The sequence below is a fragment of the Taeniopygia guttata genome, chromosome 3 (genome assembly GCF_048771995.1).
Source record: "Taeniopygia guttata chromosome 3, bTaeGut7.mat, whole genome shotgun sequence".
Classification (NCBI taxonomy): domain Eukaryota; kingdom Metazoa; phylum Chordata; class Aves; order Passeriformes; family Estrildidae; genus Taeniopygia; species Taeniopygia guttata.
In genome coordinates, this window is record NC_133027.1 from 90,506,421 (window position 1) to 90,529,445 (window position 23,025).

A 23,025-nucleotide genomic window follows, 5' to 3' on the forward strand; every position below is an offset into this window, starting at 1 on the left:
TCCAGCCCAGCCAGGTGCTGAGTCCCTCACAGCCCTGGTCAAGGGAGCAGACCCTGGGTGCTGCTCTGAGAAACTGCAGCCATTACGGGCTCTTTGTATGTTACTTGTTTGTTTGGGTTTCTTTCTGATTTAAGGGAGAGATGAGAGCACCTGGTAATTCTGATGCTGTTATCCTGTAATGATACAGTGGAGGCAAAGGACAAGAAAAGAGGCAGCTCAAGCTGGCCCAGATAACTGATGGTGTTTGGAGTTGAGCCTTGAAGCACTACTCCCTCTCAAAAGCTTTACCCCCGCTGGTGGGACTCAATGTTTGATGAGATGAGAAGATGAAGTTGGCTTTAATGTTGCTGTGGCAGAAGAAATACAAATCACTGGATCCTGAACTACAGGACTGAGAAGGATCCCCTAATCTGCTCCTGTACATGGCAAAGGCCACCACACACCTCCAGCTCATTCCTCTTACAACTACAGCTTATTTTTTGAACACTTGCCCCTAGCCACTCAGGGACTACAGGAGCCTTAGGGCATTGGTCTGTAGGAAGCTACTGCTCCTGTTCCCCACCACCATAAAAAGTAAAAAACAGTCAGCTTCAAGTTTCAGCCAGGAGATGTCTGGATACATCTGCCTCATTTCCCTTCCTCTTCTAAGTACTTGGAGATTGTGATCAAGCCTCTCTTCAAGCCTCTCTCCCGTAAGCTCATTGCCACCTGATACTGATCTCTGCTGGTTTCCAGGCTCTTCAAGGCTCCTCCAGACTTGCAATGTTCTTTGGGAAGATCTATGTGTATCAGCAACCTGATTCTTAGCTATTCACCCCCTTCTTCTAGGTTTACTTGCAATCATTTAGGTTTTCCTTCATGTCATTGCAAGAAACAACATAACTTCAGTAGCACATCCTGTTGGTACCTGCTTGGGATGAGATTTAAGAATGGATTTGCATCCTAACATAGGAGAAAATCCCTGGACAAGATCAAGTTGGATGGGGCCCGAGCAACCTGATCTAGTGGGTGACATCCCTGCTCATGGCAGGGGTGGTGTTGGAACCAGATTATCCAATCCAGCCCATTCTATTCTATGATTCCAAGGACAATCAGGGAAAGAAGCAACTGTGTCCTAAAATATCAGTAGTGCACAACAATACAAGGTCTTTGAATTCCAACTGTTGAACATCATGTTATGAGAACATCTCCACATGCCCAATGAAGATCTTTCTCCAGCCCTGCCTACTGCTCACCAGGGTGACAGAGCAGTGGTGGTCAAGAGGAATCTTCTCTTGTTTGGAGTTTTCCACTCTTAAGTATTTGCAGAGCTTTGAACCACAAAGTGCTGTCGGTTATTGATGGATTGCTGATGTGTGTGGCTATAGGATGCCCCGGGGTCTGTATCCTCCTCATGCCCACTTCAGCTCCTCTCCCCACCTCAAGCACTCTGACCTGGTTTCAACGAGGAGCTGCCATGACAAGTCACGTGGCACTCACAGGCGTTGCAAACTCAAGCCAAAGAGTCATTCTCAGATGCTTGGCAAATGCCAGACCACAGAAACTCAATGTGTCGTAAGATTCCACTTGGTCCCATAATGATGGGTGGGAAAAAGGAGGAGGATTAGCCGTAGACCTCAAAGTGTTTTACAAAGGGAGACAAATGCTGCTATTCCCATTTATTGGATAGGGCAATGGCAAGCTAAGACTTGCACAAAGTCACCCAATTAATCAGCCAGAAAACTGCCACTGAAACCCATGTTCTGGTCTAAACAGGTTCTCAGACTGCCCTCATCACTGGAATATCTGAGTACCCTCCAGTAGCACATGAGGAGGATTTGGGCATGTCCATGCTGGCCGAGGCAAACAGCTGCTTGTCCATCCAGCCCCCTTCCCAGCCAGCTGGACAGCAGCCATCTCCAGGTGGAATGTAGCCACATTCACACCATCCTGAGCCCAGATGTGCAAACCCCACCACAAGGCACCCCCACCCTAACTCAGCTCTGTGGCTTCCAGGATGCTGCTTCATTGTGGGGCACAGACAAAGCAGATGGGAGACTATCTCTGAGAGCAGACAGACATTTCCTTATTCTAAATCCAGTTTCATCATCTGTATGCCCTTCAGAATATTTCCTCATGCTTTAGTTCCCACTGAGACATGGAGACAGAACACAAATGTGTTGGTTATCTGGTCATGGCTCATTGGAGGAAAGATTTGGAAGATGACACTTAAACAGGGATATTTGAATCCATCGCCATAAAAAACAAAGAAAACATCCCATATATATTTAGCAAGTCAGGAAAGAGAAGGAGGGCATCTCTAAACTCAAGATCTATTTGTCATGAGCAAGAGTACTAAAAAATAGGTAACTTAATGACCTGAAGGAACACTAGCTGTTATTACAGGGCATTATACTGGCAAAGTTCCTGTACACCACAACAATAACTCTCTCCAGACTTCTCTTCCCTTCCAAAGCATGAGGAAACACCAGTGCATTTAGCCTCAATTCCCTGGCAGGCAGCATCGCTTCCTTCTGAGAGCTGACACAGCCATGGGAAGGCTGTTCTTTGCAGCAGCTACAAAAGCCCTGTGTGACCCAGGAGGTCTGACGTAGAGCTGAAGAGATGAGTCCTGCTCCAAGGAAGCTAAAAATCCCAAGGTGCCCTGAGAGCTCATCCTGGACTACTCATGCTCCCAGGTTTAGAAATCCTTTGAGGGTTGCTGAGTTCACACGAACCACTCCCAACTCTGGAAGTCCAGCTCTGCCCACCTTGACTTTGTTTTCTTCCTTGGGCACCATCTGCCAGCAATGGGCCACTGGGCAAGGTGGGCTTTGCTCTGACACTCTCCCCTGTTTCTGGATCCAATCCCTGCTGTCAGGGATCCAGTGGCTTCACTAACTCATCCCATTCTCCTGAGTAAAACAGGGCAGCACGTGGCTCTCTGCAGCTTTGCATTTGCTGGACTTTTTTGCAAAGCCCTGAGTGAACACACAACTTGTGCCTGTGCAGAGAGGGCACGGGGACTGCTGGAACAACAGACCTGGTTCACTTGGCCACAATCATCCAGGAAGTTGGTGGCAGAGCTGGAAAAAAAATCCAGACATTTTGCCTTTTGGGGCTGTGTCTTCACAGCAACACCGCTCTTCCTCCGGGCATCTGGGCTTGGTGTCTTATTGGCTCAGCAGGTCTCCTTAACGGGAAAGAGCCACACTATCATTCTTTAGACCTACATAGGAAAACCTCATAGATTCTTGCAATTATTGCCATGCATGGACAGATTTCCCTCCCTTTGTGATCTTTACCACTTCCTCACCATATGGATCGTGATGAAAATAGTCATGGTTCCAGAAGTGCCACCCAGACAATGTTGATTTACCTCCACAAAGGATGTGATCCAGTGCTTTTGGCCAGACTTTCCTGCAGGCAGCCAGTCCTATCCCTGTCTCCTCTACCCAGAAGGCTGGGGAAGTCAAAGGACAATAACTCTGTTCAGCTTCAACTGGCCCACACAGGGAACAGACTTCTGTACAGACACAGAAAATCTAAGCCTTGTCCCTTTAATCTAACATCTCATGCATGTTGCTAAACCTAATTTGAAAAAAAAACAAAACCAAAAAAACCAACCTGAAAGTAGTAGCATTAAAGGAAGCAGAGGATTTGAATTGCACTATATATTTAAGGTAGTCTTTATGGAAAACACTGTATTAAAAAAATTCCCCTCTTACCATGAAATTTCTGAAACTATAGAGCCATCCCAAGCTTCTGTGAGATAAGGCTTGTAATTGGGAACTGAGTAATGGAATAAACACAGTTAGCTTTGCATTAAGAGGCAATGTATCTGTCTCATATTGCTCCCACTCCAGAGAGGTTTGGGGCTATTTGTGCTGGAAATTAAAGCTAAGAGCAATGATGATGCTGGCAGCTCATTGTCCATGCCTGACAGAGAGATGGTATCTCAGGATACAAATCTCCCTGGGGCTTTGGAGGAAAAAAAGCCACTACTTTTGAGAGTTGAAGGTCCCCTGTCTCCCACACCCACAGGACTGTTGATTTAAGGTGTGAACGTGTTTGGGAGGGCAGCTGTTGAGCTGCAGTGGGCAGAGCTGAACACTGCACCCTCTTCTTAAGGGAAGTGACACCAACTCAAGACTATTCTAACAATAAGATCTCAATTCTTCATATTCACTTGGCATATTCCTATTTAATATTCTTATTAAAGGCATGGCAAAACACAGAAGTTTCTGTGGTGGTTTTATGCCAGGCACAAATATCTATGTAGTAACCTTTCAGGCCTGTTTGCATTCCCAGAGCAAGGACCAGATCTCACTTTCAATTTTTTAATTTTCTTCCAATTTGCTGGTGTGAAATATGACAGCCAGGCAGGGTATCTGCCTTGTCTTTGGTGTGGATCTCATGTTGCACTCCCCTCTGTGTACACCCAATATGGGAAAGTAAAATTGCTGTCCATTATCACAACATGTCTGTAAATTGTCAGGAGCTTCCTCCTGGAGCTCTAGAATACTTTGACCCAGTTTCAAAACTAGGTATGAAGCATATATCCATTAGGGGAGCACACACACTTGAAGCATCTGCAAAACCATATGGCAGCTTCACATCCCACTCAGCAGTTTCCTGGGCTGAACACACAGAAGTGCAGGCTTTGTGATAACCAGCAGTTGCTGAGCCCTTGGTTTCTGCCTCTCATGCCTGAACCACAGTCTTTCCTTGGCTCTCTGAGAGATACCACTGCCCTCCTAATCTGGCACTTCTTGCACACTCTTTCTCAATCCTTACTCTTCCATGGCGTTTTTCACAGGTGAAGCTCCTCTCTGGCCGCCCTGAAAATTTTTTTCCTCACCTTCCCATTGCAAACAGAGGTGTTGTGTTATCTCTGCTTAATCCCAAATGGCGAAAAGAACCATTTCTGGGATCAGTAACTACACTTCAGATATTTTGAGACTGTGCTGGCCTGCTAATCTGCAGAGCTCATCGCAAATTCTTCCAGCTGAATCTTTTGCCACAGGAGCTGTTTTCCTTAAAAATACTTATTTGAAGCAGAACTTCTAAAACTTTTGGCTGTTTTTCCTGCCTTATCAACATTTTCTGTGCAAACATACCCACCTATCAGCATGTTTTCCACGTCAGCAACCAAACTTGCATCCAGCATTCCTTCTACTACTGCCAAGAAAGCAACATACCCCACAAGATGGATTTAAACAAGGTGTGGGGAGACCCTTCTGTGTCATTCTGTGCCTGTGCCTATGCCACTCATGGCACACATCAGTTTATACCCTTAGAAACTCCCAGAGATGGAGATCTCTGCATCATCAGTTCTAGCATCTCCCACTCTTCATGGAAACAGGTTTCCTAAACTCTCACCTCCTCTTGTCCTTCTGCATGCAAATAGACCTATGACCACTGCACTTTTTTACCAGACACCTTTCAGCTACTGTCTTCTCAAGTGAAGCCTCTCACAGCTGTCCTGAGTCTTTTCTACACTAAACAAATCCAATTTAAATAATAATTCCTTACAGGTGGTGTTTTGTGAAACCTCTTATCAGTCCTGTTGCCTTCCTCCAGACTTCCTCTGCAGTTTACATCTTTATTCGAAGTCTGGAGTGTGGGTCTGAGGCCTGGGCCTCTTCAGCACCCCAAGGACCTCCATAGAGAGGGTGCTCTTAATATCCCTTCCAACACCAAGAATCTTTCTGGCCACAACATCACATGGTAGACTTAGATTGGAGCCTGTCCTCTACCAGCTCCCCTGGCATAGTGCCAGGACCTTGACTTTATTCCTTATGTGTATTTTTATTATGCACTTCATTTTTTTCACCTAAGATTATTTCTGAAGTGTATTCATGAATATTTAAGAACATTTAAGATCAATCCTCCTCCCAAAGTCAGGGTCTTCCAGCCTATTTCGCTGGTTTAACCTACTACTCCACCATCCAGACAGTTAACAGAGGTTTAAATGAGCCATGAACAGCACAGACTTTTGTGGATGGTCCTCTCATTTTGATAGTGAATCATGCTTGCCTAATTCTCAAGGGTGTTATTCCAGCTGATGGCTGAAAAATAGCAATTATGCTGATAGCTATCATTTCTGATACCAAGAGCAGTCCAAAGAAGACTGAAGCCAAGAGTGATACCAGTGAATAATAGGTGAATCCCTGTTCATCCCCTGTACCGTGAAACAGGCGTGAGCACCAAGCCCTGAAACTACACTCTCTCTTTTTTTTTTTTTTTTGTCACGAGAGGACAGCAGCAAAGCTGGATTATTCATGGCTCTGAAAGCAGGATGGGCACATCAGTATGCACCTAAAGCCAAGATGATGAGCTAACCAACCTTGTATTGTTAGAAGAGTCCCCACCTACACTTTCACACAAAGGGCCGATTAGCTCATGCAAAACTCTGGGAGGATGCCATCTTTCATCGCTACCAGAAGGTGCTTAATATATGTTAAGTTGCCAACAATTAAGTGTTTGTATGTGTGTACACACAGTCCAGGAGCTGCACACTGTGCCAGGGCAGAGCCATGTGCTGGGGCACAGAGTGCACAGTGACTGGGGTCCCTCCACCGCTCCTGCAGTGTCTTGCTGCAAGGGAGCCATCAACACTCCATGGTCCGAGTCACTGATGGAAATATTGAGTGTCTGAGTGCATCAAAACAGTCAGGAATAAGGATGAGAAGCATTCCTGCCCCATGGCATAGAACTTCTCTCAAAACCACTGTGTTTACATTGCAGCCAGCATCACCTCTATGAGAAGTGCTGCAGCGTCCAAAAGGAAAGTGAGCAGGTGGGAGGAATGGGAAAAAAATCCTTTGAGCTAACATATTCCCCTCTTTCTGCAGTGGTGAGCCATGCTGTTCAGAGGAACAGGTTCAGTGAGGCTGCACACAGCCCATTGTTTGTGAACCACTGAAAATGTATTGTCCACTTTCAATGGCCACCAGGAGTTCTCAGTCCAGTTCTCAGTCCAACCAGCTAGAACAATCTCTTTACGTCATGGATTTTATGTCACAGGACACAAATGAGAATCAAAGGAAGAAATCCTCTCCAGCATGAGAAAACAAGAAAGTCAGTGATATATTTGCCATGTTCCAATGACATACCTTATCCTCAGGTAATCTAGGAAGTAATGTCTTCTCACTGTCTTTTTCTGCACTCTTCTTCCATGGTCCTTGCTGAAGATTTGCAGGATGTCAGGAATGCCCTATGCTTCCCATTAACTTAACACTTACCAGGAAAACAAAGTGACCAAAAAAGTAATGCATAGAAATGTGCTTTTTCCAAACATATAACAATGGATGTCTCCCTGACATATTTTCTGATTACAGCCTGAAAGCAGTAGCAGACACAGGAATGCATCACAAAAATATTTGCTTTCTTACCCCTTGAGGTAAGAAATATATTGCTGTATAAGCAAGAGGTAAGAGCTTTCTTACCTCTTGCTTATACAGTGACACAGCAGTTATTGTATACAGAGGATCTTTCCACCTGGACCACCTGCATTCTAAGCAGTGGATGCTGAGGTGTGTCACCTGCATCTCCTCTTCCCAGGGATTTGGGGCAAATCAAGGCCTTAGGGAGCTGCCTGTGAACTCATGCCCTACAGCTTGTGGGGAGGAATTATCCTGGAATAACTTTGGTCTGTTTTTGACAAAGAGTAACTGGCTGAAACTCAAATGGTTACATCCCTGTAGAACTTTGCAGCAGTTATGGCTCTGGGAGCTGGACTCCAGCACTGCCCATTCACCCAGTGGGATCTCCCAGCTCTGAGCCCAACATGATTCCCCTTTCAGACTGACCAGAACCTCTTCATCTCTGTGTGTTCACAGCAAGTGAGGCAAAGAGGGAATTTGTGGAAGCAGGCAGCTCCCTCTGCTTCCTCAGGCTAGTGCTTGCTAGTGTTTTTACTCTGTGGAAGTCTCTGCACAAATGACTTTGTCCTAATCACCGTACTGGCTCTGTTATCGCCCGCACAAACATTCCCTTTGGATCAACATACCGGCTGGGCCAGGAATCACACAATTGATGTTTTGCTTTCCACTGCCTTATCTAAATCCAGTTACTGCTCAAAATGAGACTAAGTCAACAGACTTAATTGAATGAAAACGCTGTGAGACAAGCTGGAGATTTGTGGCTGTCTGTGTCCGTGCAGGAGTTAATCACTGCACAAACACTTTGCCACAAACAGAGCCGGGCTGAGCGTGGTTGAGGTTTCTCCTCAACCTGGAAGCTCCCGACACGCCAGGGTTGTGTGAGGTATTGTTGGGGCTGGCAGGAGGATTTAGACAGCACTACAAACAATGTACCACCATGGAGAAAAGCTGGGCATGGACAATGGAGCAGCCCATCAGCAAACACTTCTGCTTGCTGCCTAGATTAGGAGATAGCAGAGATCCCAGAGTAATGGCCAAAAAATAATTGCTCCCCTGTAATTGCTGCTGTCTAGATACCTGAAATAACCCTGGGAAGCCCACGAGCAGCTGGTTGCCTGATGTCCTTAGCTCTTTCTGGGGAGGCAGCTGCCAGACCCCAGATGTCCCCAGTGGTCAGCTTTTGCAGGCATCACAGGATTTTCCAGGCTGTACAGCTATGGCATTCCTTCTGCAGATCAGGAGAGAAAGGTCTAAATGAAACATATGGGAACAGCCACCCTGGGAGAGATCCTTGCTCCACCCCACCTCTCCTCCTGTCTTTAATAGAGACTGTGAACAGACTCTATGGAAAGACCATTAAATCTGAACAGGGCCACAACCAGGATCTAGTCCCCACTGTGCCAGTGCTACACAAAGCTTCTCCAGGGCTGCAGGAAAAAAAGGAGCTACAGCCTGCCTGGCAAAATCTGTGCCTCTCCTTTTCCTACCACCTGCTCAGCTCAGAGGCCCTGTGCTGGCATCCAGTGCTGCTGCTGTTCAGGGAGGCTGCAGTGGGAATGTCATGTTCATGGCAAAGGTTCATCTTGGCTACTGCCTGAAGGGATGCTGAGGCTGCAAACCTCCTAAAATAGACATTAAATATCTTCTAATACAACATGACTCACTACTTTCCTGGCTGGGAGGATTCTCTCAGGTGATGAAGAACCTGAATCAGGTTCTTCAGTAGGCACTGACAGCCTGAGGTGACAACAGGACAAGGTGGTGATGATGACGACACCTCAAGGTGACTTTGCCATGAGCCATATAGAGACAGAGCCATTTTAGCTGGGAAGCTGAACATGGATTTTGGCTGGAAAAGCTCATCCCCTGCTACAGAGAGACACTATGCCTTGTACAGGCCACCCACTTGTCACCACATGCTGGCTTGGGGCCAGGACATTTGGCTGTAAAACTGCACTTGTGTTGGTGCCCCTTAAAAAAAAGAGGGCACTGACCCAGCCAGATCCTTCTTCCAACAGGAGTCCTTGCCCTTTGGCGTGCCACACAAGCAGACAGCACAACTTTTCCAGCAAAGTCAGGAAGGATGGGAAAGCTGATGAGCTTTGTGTTCAGGTGCATGTGGCCAGAGTGCTATGCAACGTCAAAAGAAACTGCTGCTGAATGGCCAAGATTTGGGATACAACAACACACAACACTATATTTCATTCTTTTAACAAGTGCTGAATTTGCAAAGGCTCCTTTCCCAGCTTCTGTCTTCATCTTGGAAGCTGGGGAAGAGCTGTGTGTATAATTATTTTCAGATGCCATTCACTTTTATTGATTATCTGAGTAGGATGCACAAATAACGGCAGCTAATGCTAGAGCAGAGGTCAAGTGAAGCTCACTCTCTTTTGGGAAAAGCTGAAAGAAACCCATCACGTGAATGGGTCATTGAAAACAGCCTGGAATATATTCCCTACAGTCATTGTGAAAGTTCAAGGGCAGGGGAAAAAAGAAGAAGAAGAAAAAAAGAAGCTCTCTCTGCATTCACTAAACTTCTAATATCCGAAAGTGCTTAAAAAAACACTCACACTTTTTTTTTCATACATTCATGGAAAAACACACTAAGCTTTTGACTCGGTTTTGTTTTTCCAGCGAGTTCCTTCCAGGCTCCACGCGCCCTCTCACAGTCACGTCTGCTGGGTGAGCTGGGAGCTGACAACCTCGAGAGGAGCTCTCTGTGATTTTGCCACATCGGGTTTCAAGTATCAGCTTGCTGGAAGTGCGGTGGAGAGGGAGGAGGGAGGGAGGGAAGTGGTGAGAGCTTTGCCAGCACACCTGCACAAGCTTTGGGCTCTCCTGGACACTCTGTGTGCTAATGATGTATAACCTGCACAGCCTGGCAACTCGCTCGCTGAAGACTCTACCAGACAGGCTGAACATGCCTCCGATTCCTAATTTCTTAAAACAAGTAAGAAACTGCTCCCCACTCCCAACCCCATGCTGTAGGTAAATGCCCAGCATTGAAACTTGAAAAGATGTGCTCAGCTGGGCAGAGCTTCTACCAAGGCAAGGAACAAATGACAATTTAATTATGGTGCTTTATGTCTATGTAATTCCTCTTACAAAGCAAAAGGGAGGAAAAAAACTGAAAGAAAGACAGAGTTTGTTTCAGCTCCAATGTTCTGCTAATTTTTCTTTTCACTATTAGAGATGCATCTGGATCCTATTTCTAATCCACTCTCAAATTTGCTTGAATTAAAATCCCAGTTCACTGCTGTGTTTTCAAGTTGAAGTGTGCATAGTAGCCAAGGTTTATATTGCAATTTCTGGAGTTATGGAATGATGATCTCCAAAAGTGGAAAGTGTGTTGTATGCCTGAATCCTGGAGAGAAAAAACCTGGTTGGCATCAGTGTTATTTGGAATTGGAGCCCATTTGTAGAATAAATAGCCCTGAAGTTCAAACAGGGCTACATTTTACATGTGGTTCTGCCCACTGGAGCTGGTCAGAGTGCAAGAGCAAAGGCTGCCATGCTGGAGATGTAGGAATGGGAAGTGCTATTTAATTAGAAAGCCTGGATATTTTTCAATTTTCCCCTGACATTTAAAAGTTCTCCCATTAGTTTGGGGCTTATTTTAATGAGAAATTCACTTTCTGACTAAACCAGCACTTGCTTTGAAATACCTGCACTTTCTCTATTGTTCCCGGAATCCCAGTCCAGCATCCTGCTTATATCTAAATGCAACAGTCTTGTTAGACTGGAAAACACCACAGCTCTCGTGGCATTATGAATCCCCATATTCACTGGGCTTTCATCTCTGCCATGACAATTCCCTGCCTCCACCAGATGAAGCTAGCCAGCCAATATTTACGGAAAATGAACAGACTAATCATTTCCAATAGCGGGCCATGATTATTACTTGCATCAGTTCACACTGACATCCAAATGGACAGACACAAGCCAAAAAATTGGAGTAATGGCTCCACCCATCTACCACCCAAATGTAAACAAGCCAGCATGGTTAAAAAGAAGACTGGAAGTCAGGGCTGGGACATTCTCCTTCTGCTGTGTTATGGTGGGATAGCCAAACTTCCACACAACCTTCCTGCCAGGCAATTCATCCAGCCCTAAACTGACCATACCTCACTCAGGAAGTTCAGTGGCTTCTCTCGGTATCAGCTTCTTTTTAAACAGGGCTAGAAATGCACTACTGTCAATAAGAGCAAGAGATTCTATTTTGGAGACTGGGTGTTGCGGGGTCATGATTTAAACCTCTTAAGTACCTAAAATACAGCTCAGCCCATGGTTGGTCCTGGTGTTGTGTGTACATGTGTGGGCAGGGAAACAGCTGCAGAGGGGAAGGGAGTCCTGAGAAGAGCCCTGAACTTACCCTTAAAACTTTATTCCTTACCCCTCTCCAAGCTGGCCTAAATTCAACTAAATTAAAGGATTCCCTAAATTACATTTCCAGTAAATTCACAACGCTGAACAAAACAGCACCTGCTGTTTGTTGAGGCATCTTTGCATGCCATGGTTGATCCATTCCTCCTGGTACCATCACCTGGAGAAAAAGAATTCTGCTCAGCTTCCAGTTCCCACTCCTAACCATGAGAGCAGCTTGGCCTCAGCATGGGCTGTGCCTACATCTCTGGATACCAGAAGCCTGCTCAGATGGGCTGGCTCAGAGGAGGGAGCTCTCGTGGAGCCTGGGGCAGTTAATTCCAGAGGGTCTGGCCTGTGAACACTCGCACCTGCAGGGTGAGGACAAACAAAGGCCCACGCTCCAAAGTGTGGTGAGCTCCAGCCTCCTAAGCCCTATGAAATCCCACTTCCTCTCCACTCATGCTAAATGTAAAAACAGAAACAAAGACACACACCTAAATAAACAGAAAACAGAGAGCAGAAGGGGAGGGAGGCCCTGGTGCACGCCAACAAGTACAGAGAGATGTTTTCTATTTGCAGTCCTCTGTGTCAGACCTTGCCATGTCACGTGGACCAGAATGTGAGTGGGAGACTTGTTGGACACATTGGCTTTACAAATGTCTCACAATTACAGAAACACCTGCTTTACATTATTTTTTTTGCTGGTCCACAACAAAATTCCTCCCTGGTCAACAGTTTTCAGCAGACCTCCTTTCCTCCTTCTTTCTGGATGGCTCAAATCACTGGTTTCTAAATCCTGGGCCACCATGAGATCACACAGGAACCTCCTTCAGTAGGAGGTGCATCAGAAGGCAGAAAGGCCAGTTCTGCTCCGAATTATGCCAAAATAATTGGCCAGAGGACCAAGCCCATATGAGGCTGCTCATGGCTGGGTAGGGGGAGTAGCAGAGGGGTTGCCCAGCCCAAAGGGCCCGGTCTGTCAGACCCATCTGTTTTCAGCATGAAACCCCCTGGCCACACCTCTGCAACTCACACCACTCCAGCCACCACGAGTTATTGCTCTTGGTCTCCACTGCTTCCTGTGAAGCTGGAATGGGTCTGAAGCAGCGTCCAATGAAACCAAAGGGAGCCTTTCCATTAACTCAATGGGCTCTGGATCAGGCCCAACATCTGTTTGGCCCTCTCTGTACACAGCACAGCCAATTTGTTCTTTATCCATTCCTGGGCCTCTTTCTCCAATAGCATCCATATTTTTCCTACTTATGGTTGTCATTAGCCCCAAAAAGCACCACTCCAAGAAGGAGACTGCCTGTGCACCTTTGGCAGCCAATCCCCTGGTGTGGCACAGCAGTGAGTGCTGCCCCAACCCCTTACCATTTCAGCAAGGCTCTCCTCTCTCCTTGTTCAGGTTTCTAACACGTCCCTTTGAGCTGCCAAACTCTTTCTACTCTTCCCTTCCCATCAAGTAATGGGCTGGTTGTGCCTTCTCTTCTATTGAAAACTGATTAAGAATCAGTGCTGAAACCAAACAACAAGGTCCAAAAGCCTGTAAGACCCCTGAAGAGCATTGCCAGGGCAGGGACAGGCTCTCTGAACAGACATTTCCAGCTTGGTTCATGACAGCCCAGGCAATGGGTTCCCTAGAGATCTGGAGTCTGAGGGAGAGCACCCAACACTCAGGTCCTTTGTCTTGTACTGGAGTCAAGGGCTACAGTAAGAGACCAAGCAACAATTACTCAATCTGGCTGTATCAGACCACAGAATATCTTATATTGGGCAGGGCCTATAAAGTTCATTGAGTCCAACTCCCCACCTCCTCATAGGACTATTTAAAATCAAACCATACAACTACAAGCATGATCCAGACACTCTCCTTGAACTCTGACAGGCTTGGTGTGGTTACAGCTTCCCTGGGGTTCTTTCCCCACCATCCCCGTATCTCCTCAAGTGTGAATTTATGTGTTATGCCAATTCACATCACTTCAGTTTCCATCTGTTCCCACCAAACTTGTGACTCGTATTGCAGAGACAATTATGGGACTGGGCACAAGCTTTCTCTTGGTCCCACCGTGACAGCAACAGCCCATGAGATACCATCCATTCACTGAGCAATATATAGGATTAATTTTTATGACTTTGCTGAGCCCTTGGATCCCAGGATCTTGTTTTCAATCGGCACACATGGATTCCCATGCTGTGACATGCATGTCATTGCTAAGCAGAGCAACAGCCTTTGCTCACAAGCCAAGCTGCTTCTTACAGCAGGAAAACAAGTCTCCAGTAATAAGTCTAGAGAGTCTTCCAGGCACAGAGCTGTGGATTCATTTTGGGCACTGCCATTGCCTAAGTGAGAACCCCACACCAAAATACCTCCCCAGCATATCCCCAAAATCACATGGGTTTGGAAATGGAAGCGTGTTGCCTGAGGCCAGATGTGGGGACTGGCAGGCTGCTGGCACTGTGCAGAGGCACATCTGCATGTCAGGCAGTTACTCATTCCTGCATACTTCCCTGATAAAATCTGGATTGCCTAAAGCTGGTATTTTCACTCCAGTTTCCTTATCAAGGTATTTACCACCTCCTGTCTGTGTCTTGCAGACTGCGGGTGTTAAACCTTCCCTTATTTTCTCCATGTGTGGGGAGCTGGAGCATGTAGGAGCTGGAGCTGCTGTCCAGGATGGGATTTCTAACACCATCAGAGCAGGTAGTGTGTGCCTGCTGGCCTGGGCTCCTTGGGATCTCAGCCTCTGTACCTGGGACGTTGCTCTGTTGATCCTCATGCTGCCTTCCTGCAGCTGGTGGCCCCTTCCTGTGTTTTGGGGCATTTGTTGTGGTGTTTCCTGATAGTCCCCGATGACATTTTAGAAGCTGTTTTGTCCTGTGAAGGGTTCTCTCCTGGTGTAGCTGTTGTACAGCTGTAGGAAGAGAAGAATTTGGGATAAAGTTGTCTCAGGAGCAGCAGAAATGTATATGGCACCTCAACAATGCACATAACATCTTCTTCTCTCTAAAGCAAAAAGCAAAATTTCTGTCTCTTAAATATCAGTACTGAGATAAGCTCGTGATCACAAAGGTGAAATGTACTTGGAATTTTGAGCAGTCCCTTTCCAAGAGCACCCCACCCCTCTTTCCCACCCACTGCTGATATCAATCACCTGTTTTAGCCAATGGTTCACAAAACCCCCTCTTCCTTTGGGAGAGCCCCACCCTGAACCCTTCACAGGGGGTCCTTGAGGGCTCTGCTGTTCGTCTCTGAGCTTCATAAAAGGGGAAAAAGAGAGACATGTTCTGAAACACGGTATCCTGAAAAAAGATTAGTTTCCTTGAGGAAAAACACTACTGGATCACTCACTGGGGAAACTTAAGCAACAGATCTGTTTCAGTTTGGTTTCACAAACATGGGAAATATTTCATCAGTTTAAGAACAACATTGTGGAGATTGATCAGCTGGGTTCACACTGCCTTGAGGGAGGATGTAGTTTATTTTGGGATGCTGATTCTACAGACAAGGCTGTCCTCAGCCCCTCCCATGAGCATTATGCTATAGGCATATAGCTTGTGCCAATCAGACTTAAAAGAATGCTTTTCAGCTAAATTCAAAAAGAATGAAACTTGATTTCAAAAATGCCACCAATTAATTTTAGCTCAAGAAAAACCCCAATGTAGAGCTTTGCAGACTTCATAAAGAAAGATTTTCTTCTGGCATTTTTGCTCCATTTTTGAATTGGTGTTTGGGTTACAGAAAAACTATCAGAACTATCATATGGGGTAGATTTCTAATTTTAAACTTCTGTCCTGACATAAGCTGGCTGAAGAAAGTGTGATCTCTTCAGGTGTTACTGCACAGCTGTTGCCAACTTCAGCAAACTTGTTTAAATCCCACCACTACACAGGCCCACACATCAAGGCTCTTGGGATGCTGGACAATGCTTAATGGGAGCCAGGGAACAGACCTCTGCTTTAGTGTAGAACCCCTCTGCTGGCACATGCCAGACTTGGATCTGAGGTTGTTGTCTCACTTGGCAGTGCCCACCCTAGTGAGAGCCCTCTGAACCAGGTAGGCAAAGCAAACCCTGACACTGGCAGCAGTCCAGAGGAGCCAGGCAGGGTTCACAAGTTGGTTTTTCCTCTCCCTCCAGTGTTTGGACAAGCCAACATTGAAATCAGAGACTCGGCTGCTATCAGTGGTGGCATTAATTGGGTGCCAATTGAAACGAAGACAGGATGACACAGACACTGCTTGGGACTGTATCGTGCATCCAAGCTCTAATTTCCTTTGCATTCTCCCTCCCACTGGTATTAAGTCTAGCTAGGCTAAAACCAGCTCGAGACATGGCCACTCTTGCTGCAATTTCTCCTCAGACTCTCTCAGGAGCTGCAATATTTTGGGGGTGTCAGGCACCTGCTGCAACCTCTGCCTAGATGCCCAGAGCATGGGGAGGAGCAGCCTGGAGACCCCTGGAGGCAGAAGTACAGGAAAGCAGAGTTTTTTGCCCTGCCCTGCAACCTCCAGAGACAGTGCATGAGAATAAAACATAGAACCATGTAGTGTGAGAGAGTAACTTAAAAATTACGCCTTTAGTGAAGAAACCACATAATATATTCAAGATGTCAGAGGTTAGCCATGGTGCATGTGAATCATGCTGCAAATACCTCACCTTTAACTCCACTGTCGTAATTAGATTACAAAGTTTTTATTACAGTTTTAAATTCTGCCTTTATAGGTTGCTGTCCAGCTGTGCACTTAAATCTGGTTTTATCACACTTTCTGAGCTCATCACATTTAATTCTGCCCCCACAATGCTGGATTAACTTTAAGGGTCGCTGAAGTCAGAAGTCACTCACCCTTGCCCTACTAATGGATTTACAGCAGCCCTGCATGGCCTGAGCAATGATGTGCACAGTAACCCAAATTTACCATTGGGGCAGAGGGGAAGGCAAAGGGGGGTGTTTGTTTATTTACTCCTCTGCTGGGTTCGCTGTAGGGATATTTGCAGAGATTACTGCATGGAGGATGTGTTGTTTACCTCCTCCTGCAGGAGCCTGTTGCAATGCAGCCTGCCCAGCACTGCTCTGAGAGCTGAAAGGGAGGATATTTAGGTCTGCCTGGGAGAAGGGGATGGCTGATTCATGAGTCTCATAGACCTGCATCACCTGAGGAAACGGTCAGCTCTCTCCATTCAGAAATCCCACCCTGCTGCCCCATTCATTCCTGCCAGAACTCCCAGTCCTGGTATTTTGTGGGTCCCATCTCTGATATTTGAGGCAGTCCCAGAAGACTGAAAAAAACATTACTTTTTATTCTAAGGATGACTTCTTTGTTGTTACCTATCATCAAGAGAGCAGGACAGGAAACAAATGAAACTCTTCATCTAAACAATGTTCACCCCCAGGTTTTTACCTCAATCTGTTTTTATTCTCTGACGAGCAAAAATCAGAGAAGTTGGTGTTAGATACCACCAAAATAAGATGATTCATTGCCTTGAAAAAAATCATCCTGCAAATGAGCAAATAAAGGGGAAATCATATTCTATTAAAAGAAACCCCAAATAATCAAGAAACAAGGTGCTGAAGGTTCAAGTGATTTACATGAAGTCACAGGGAGTCTGAAGGATCCAGGAAATCATACTTGCTCCAGTGGAAAGGACATTTCTCTTTTTCTTGCTGAGAAATACTTTATTACGGCAGATCTGAGCCAGAGATGGACAGCGTGGAATTTAGAGGAAAGTGGAGGGCAAACTGTCACTGAATAATGCCATGGCAATTTTTGACCTTTGCCTTTCAATGACTAGACACATTTTTGGAATCAAGGTTAATACTCTTCAGCAATATACAACCTTCTCCCTAGGAATGTGTAGTGATTAGGGCAGAGAATTTCACATGGTCACAAAATATCTATCTCAGAGTCCTGGGCTTATAAAGTACTCTATTTCCTCCATTAATTGTGTCCACGTGGAGCTGTAACTAAGTAGCTGAAACAAATAAAACCAAAGTAATATTATTTCCTTTAAAAATATTTCACTTAATTTGTGGAAGAGGTTTGGGCTCATTAAAAATAGGCCATCTCCCATGAGGGCTTTTTCCTTTTCTCCTCTGAGCCCCTGGCCCAAGGCTCAGCAACATGTAGAGCAGCACGTTGCTCCTTGGCACAGCCCTGGCTGGAGCTGCTCTCCCATTCGGCTCGGCAGCTCCTGGGCAGACAGAGCTCGCTTGGCCAAGTAGCTCCTTATGTGCCATTGCCCTGAGATGAACAGTGCCTGACTGAAATTTCCTCCTTCCCTCTCCAGGTTATTAGGAAACTCTGCTCCTTGCTCCCATGGAAAGATGTAACTGTCACAATCCCTCTGTTTCTTCTGGGGAAATGACAATATGTTGACCGCATGCAGAGGTGCAAGCAAAGCCCAGTCCTGAGCTCTTGTCTCTCTGAAGGCACCATGCAGGCACTTGGTTGCTTCTGGTGATCTCAGACTGCTCCCTGCTCCTCCAGAGCAAGCTGTGAGTCAGCTGCATCAGGGTGACACCAGGAACTGCTGTCTTGTCACTGGACTGTGACAGCTCCTTTCCCTGAGCTAATGTCAGTCACAAAACAGGCACAAAGCCCACAAGGCAGAAGTAAAGAGCAATCTGAAGCAGGGTGCCAGGCTGCCAGCAAAACCTCCAGAAGAAAACAAATGATTCCACATTCCTTCCCTGGGGAACATTATTTTTCTTCCTTCACTGGGGTACCTTTTCCAAGTGCACTCCTCCAAAAGGTTGCACCCTCAACCACTACTCTCTCTAAGCAAAACTAGAAGATCTGGTGATTCCACAGTCCCTTGTGATCTCTTCTGCTGCTGTGTGCTCTGACCTGGAATGTGCTTGTGCTGCAGTGGGACCGGGGCAATGCCCCAAGGCTGGGAGAGGGAAGGATCTGACCAAAGGGGTCAAACAAGCACGTTTGCAGAAGTTAGAGAAAGCTTAGGGGAGAAGCTGAAATCGTGATCTCTGCACTGGCACCTTTCACAAGGGGCCCTGTTGGCACCAAACACCACTCCCTCCCTTCTCCCCTACTACTGATGTGGCTCCAAATGCTCATCAGGTATCTGGGACAGATGTCATGGTATGCATGCTTCAGCTCTGTTTTATGAGGACATTTCCATAAAATTAGAACCTATGATCCCTTTCCCAGTTTCTCCTTCTCTCTTGCTCCATCACACTGGAGAAAAATTTATGCCAGTGTTACCAGGCAATGACAAAACTATTCATGAGAGCATCCCAGTCAAAAGGTGTTCAGCGGTTCCCTCAGTGCTAGGTCACTCCAGCTCTTCTCACTGGTTTTGTTGTCCTTCTAGGGGGGAAGCCACATCTGGAAAATTACTGATGTCCTGCTGTTCACTATGGACACCACTGGGAACTGGCATATGGTCTTGTAAAGTGTGATTAGAGCTACAAAGTGAACTCTCATTATGACCTCTCTCAAAGTCTTTAAGAACATGTTTCCCTAACTGCTATGATTATATCCAAATTCTTTCATTTTGGTAATAACAACATCATCGACATTTTCCTCTCTCCCTCCTATTTTTTCTGATCATAATTTTGTTATTCACAACAGAAAAATCATTTCACAACTCTCTCCCTACAGACTTGATCTCTGCATATGAACACTCTCCTCCCACCAGAAATCAGTATAAACATGAACATCTCCTCTGCTCTGGATGAGCTGAACCTGAGGCATGGAGCTTTTCTGGACCATATGAAAAAAATCACTGTTAGCAGACTCTCATTAGCATCTTGCCATCATCATTAGTGTTATTATTGCCTATGTTAGAGTCCCCCTTAGAGATGAGAGTCAAGATCAAGGCCTAATGAGTGTTCAAATGCTGTACAAACACAACATGAGGGCAGGCTGTGCCCTCCACACTCTCAGGACCCAGCTCAATTAACCCCCTGTCACTGCTATTCCTCTATTGCCTCTTGTATGATTTCAGTTCTTCCTTATGCAGCCTCTGTAATCACCAGCACAGTTGTACCAAATTTTTCTTCTCAAGACACAGCAAAAGTCCAGAATTGCCATCACTCAGCTCCACCAAACACTCCCAGCAAATGACTGGGATGGCAGTGAGGTTTTGCCGAAAATCTTATCCCCATCATAAAAGCCATGGGAGAACTGGAGTGGGAAGGAGATTTCTGCCCCAAGTATGTTTATTCCAGAGTACAATGTTCTGCTCCAGGCAGGAAGGCACCAGTCCCAGGTGACTTCAAAAGAACTAATTCAGGATCACCTTTGAGCCCAGAGGGAGAGCTGGACCTGCCAATTCTGCAAGGACCAGTTTAGGAACTGCAGCACCTGGGAAAAGGCATCTGACCACAGCAGGAGAACTCAGCTGAAGTCATTCTGGCATTTGCTGAGGGACAATGTGCAAAACTCACATACCTGGTTGGGAGCTGTGCTTTGCTTCTATCAGATCTCTGAAGAATCATGTGATGGTGATGGTGTTAAATATTTAAAACCTTGATGAATCATGGGAACCAAGAAGGTAAAAATATCCAGCAGCAGTTCCCTGTGCAGTGGAACTGTGTGTGCAGCTCACAGCTGTCTATACAGGCATTTTCTGGATTATGTTCTCCGGGTGTGTTAAATGGAGACATGAATGAACACTTGGTTTGAAGGCCTGAACCATTTGACTTTGATAAGATTTTGTCTTGATGAACACAGAATTGATTGACATCTCATATTTCTTGGGTTTAATGAGCTCATAACTGCACTTTAATTGGTTTAATTACCAGAGCATAATATTGCAGGTATGTAATGCAGACCTGTAATATTGAGTTATACAATATATTATATTTGCTTTACATCACGAATTACAACATGCAATGTAACACAGTTTTTCATGAGAATTATTACCAGGATTATCAGTAGTGAATATGCAGCGACATGAATAGAAATTTCCTTTAAGTAATGTCTTCAGGATTCGCCTTCCGTGTCTAAGCTTCTAAGAACAACGTTCATCTGAGGAAAATGTGAAGGCTGTGAAATATGAAATTATTTCTAGGCTAGGGTGGGATTTGGCTTCAGAAAGGTCAGGGTCTAAGTTCCTCCAAGATGTTTAGACACCTCACTCCCATTTCAAATTTCCATGTTTGCGTCAGAAATACAGTTTTTCCTCTAGCTTTTTCCAAGGCTGGATCAACTCTAACAGCATTTTCTCTATCTATTTATTGTCCACATTTTGGAAATTACTGTTAACAGTCCCCCGGTGTTTTCCTGCTATAATTGTTTGGATCTCTCTGGTGACACAATTAGCAGCTGGGAGAAGCACCGGAGTGTGGAACTGCATCTTTAATTATCTTTCCATTGTAAGGAAGGATGCCATGTGCCCAGGCAGTTATTACACCTGACAAGGACAATGCATTTACAATGGGTGTTTACACAGGCTAATTCCTTACAAAAATACCTTGACAGAAAGTGCTCCACCTGCCTCATGTTCCCTATCGCAATTGCTAATTAATATTATTGTGCTGAAAATGATCCTATCAACTAAAAAGCCTCTTCTGTCATAACTGCTGCTCCCTGCTCAGCTATGCCTAATTAAACTGCTGCTGACTCACTCAGCAGGAAGGATGTTCAGCAGACCTGGTCTCTCTGCTGTTTTACAGAGTCTCTGCTCAGCTCAGCCTCCCTGAAGCTGCCCTGGCTTCCTCTACTCGACTCCTGCTGCTGACTCAGGGTCTAAAGCCATAATAAGTTCCTGGTAAAGTTCTGGGTTTAACTGCTCAGTAGAGCTGGCCATACACCTACATTTGAAGCCAACACCATCTGATTCCCTTTTCCAGTCACACTGGTTAAAATCTAGCTATGAGGGCAAGATTATTCTGCAGGACACTGCACACAACTGCAGCTTTTGTGGACTTTCTGTGTATTTGTCAGACTAAAATATGTTTACACTGGTATTATAAATAAGACCTGAGCCTTCAAAGTGAATTAGAGTGGAACTGCTCTGCAGTTCTCTGAGAGTTGTGCTGGGGACTGGAGTGAAAGGCTGCCATCAGTCCCAGGAGAGTCAGGTTCAGTGATTTGGGCTTGTCTCTAGGTGTGTGAGGATACAACCAGGAGTCTAATGGGATTGACAAAAGGACATTACTCACCCCTTGGGAGGCTGCCTCCCCTGCCAAAGAGCTCCTGCGTGGCCCAGCTCAAATTGCAAACCTGCATGTTCTTCTGTTTCTCATCTGTTACAGACAGATAATTACAGAGGTGCTAAGAGGATAAACATAGTAAAGTCTGGAAGGAGAAAAGAGAAGTAGGAGAGATGGGGCATAACCAGCTGCTCTTGTCTTGGGCACGCCTGGGCTCTGCAGTGACACAGACAGGGCTTCTGGCCAGCAAGAACAGCAGTCACGACATCATCATGGCCAAGGGGGTGGGTGAGGGCTCTGGGGGTCCAGGATTGACCCCACCAGCTTTGCTTTAGCTCAGCTACTGATGTAGGACTCAGCCATTTCTCCTGAGGAGCATTCTTCAGGGGAATGTAAAAAAATCCTGGGGAGGGATGGCAAGAAGCCCACATGCCTGTGCCTCTGGGCAGATAAAGCATCCAGGCTGCTCCTTCTGGAGCTAACCAATAACAACAAAAAGAAACAGAAAAAGGGAAACAAATTAAGCTTAAAAATTGAATGCAACATTCAGTGTTGAATGAAATGAATCAATGAATCAAACAAGCTAAAGGAATGAGAAAGATAAAGAAAAATCAAGACTTTTTAACCTCATGAAGAGGTTTAAAAGAGGTTCTTCCTGTGAAGAACCCCTTCCTGTGAAGAGCAGAAGAAGAAATATTTATTCCCCAAGAAATGCAACAGTGCTGTGTGAAATGAAGCAGGTGATCAGCACACTGTGCCTGGGCATCTTCAGCACTAACACCAGGATTAGAGAACTGCAGAAAATGTTCCCAAAGCACCCTGGGACATCCTGCCCATGAGGAGCACCTTAACCCCAGAATTCTCCCTCTGTGGTAATGCCCTTTTTCCTCCTGTATTTGGAGAAAGGCTGAAAGTTGGCCAGGACTGACCACAGTGCCTGTACATCCCAGACATGTATCCTTCATAGAGTCAGGAACTCCCATGGGAGCTGAAGATGTGCAACACCACACTGGACAGCACTTGCTACTGCCACTAATAATGATGATAATAACAAAAGCCAGTGAAGAAAAAATACTGAAGCTTCCTTCCAACCTTGGGTTCTGAGTGTGTTAGGATAGCTAGGATCCCAAAAGGCACTTGGATCCTGCTTTGTCTGAAGCAGTAGTAAATAGAA

General features: G+C 45.7%; 1 protein-coding gene and 1 long non-coding RNA gene across 4 annotated transcripts in view; one reads left to right on the top strand and one right to left on the bottom strand.

Annotated features, from left to right (window-relative positions):
• Positions 1-23,025, top strand: part of BMP2 (bone morphogenetic protein 2) — a 107,091-nt gene that overhangs the window by 67,190 nt on the left and 16,876 nt on the right. The window lies entirely within an intron of this gene.
• LOC116808070 (uncharacterized) overlaps positions 1-23,025 on the bottom strand; it is a 188,630-nt gene that overhangs the window by 30,061 nt on the left and 135,544 nt on the right. For all 3 annotated transcript variants that reach the window (XR_004367405.3, XR_012055225.1, XR_012055226.1), the window contains 2 exons: positions 21,861-21,944; positions 14,486-14,647 (listed from right to left, as the gene is read on the bottom strand). This is a non-coding gene — a long non-coding RNA (uncharacterized lncRNA). The remainder of the gene's footprint in view (positions 1-14,485; positions 14,648-21,860; positions 21,945-23,025) is intronic.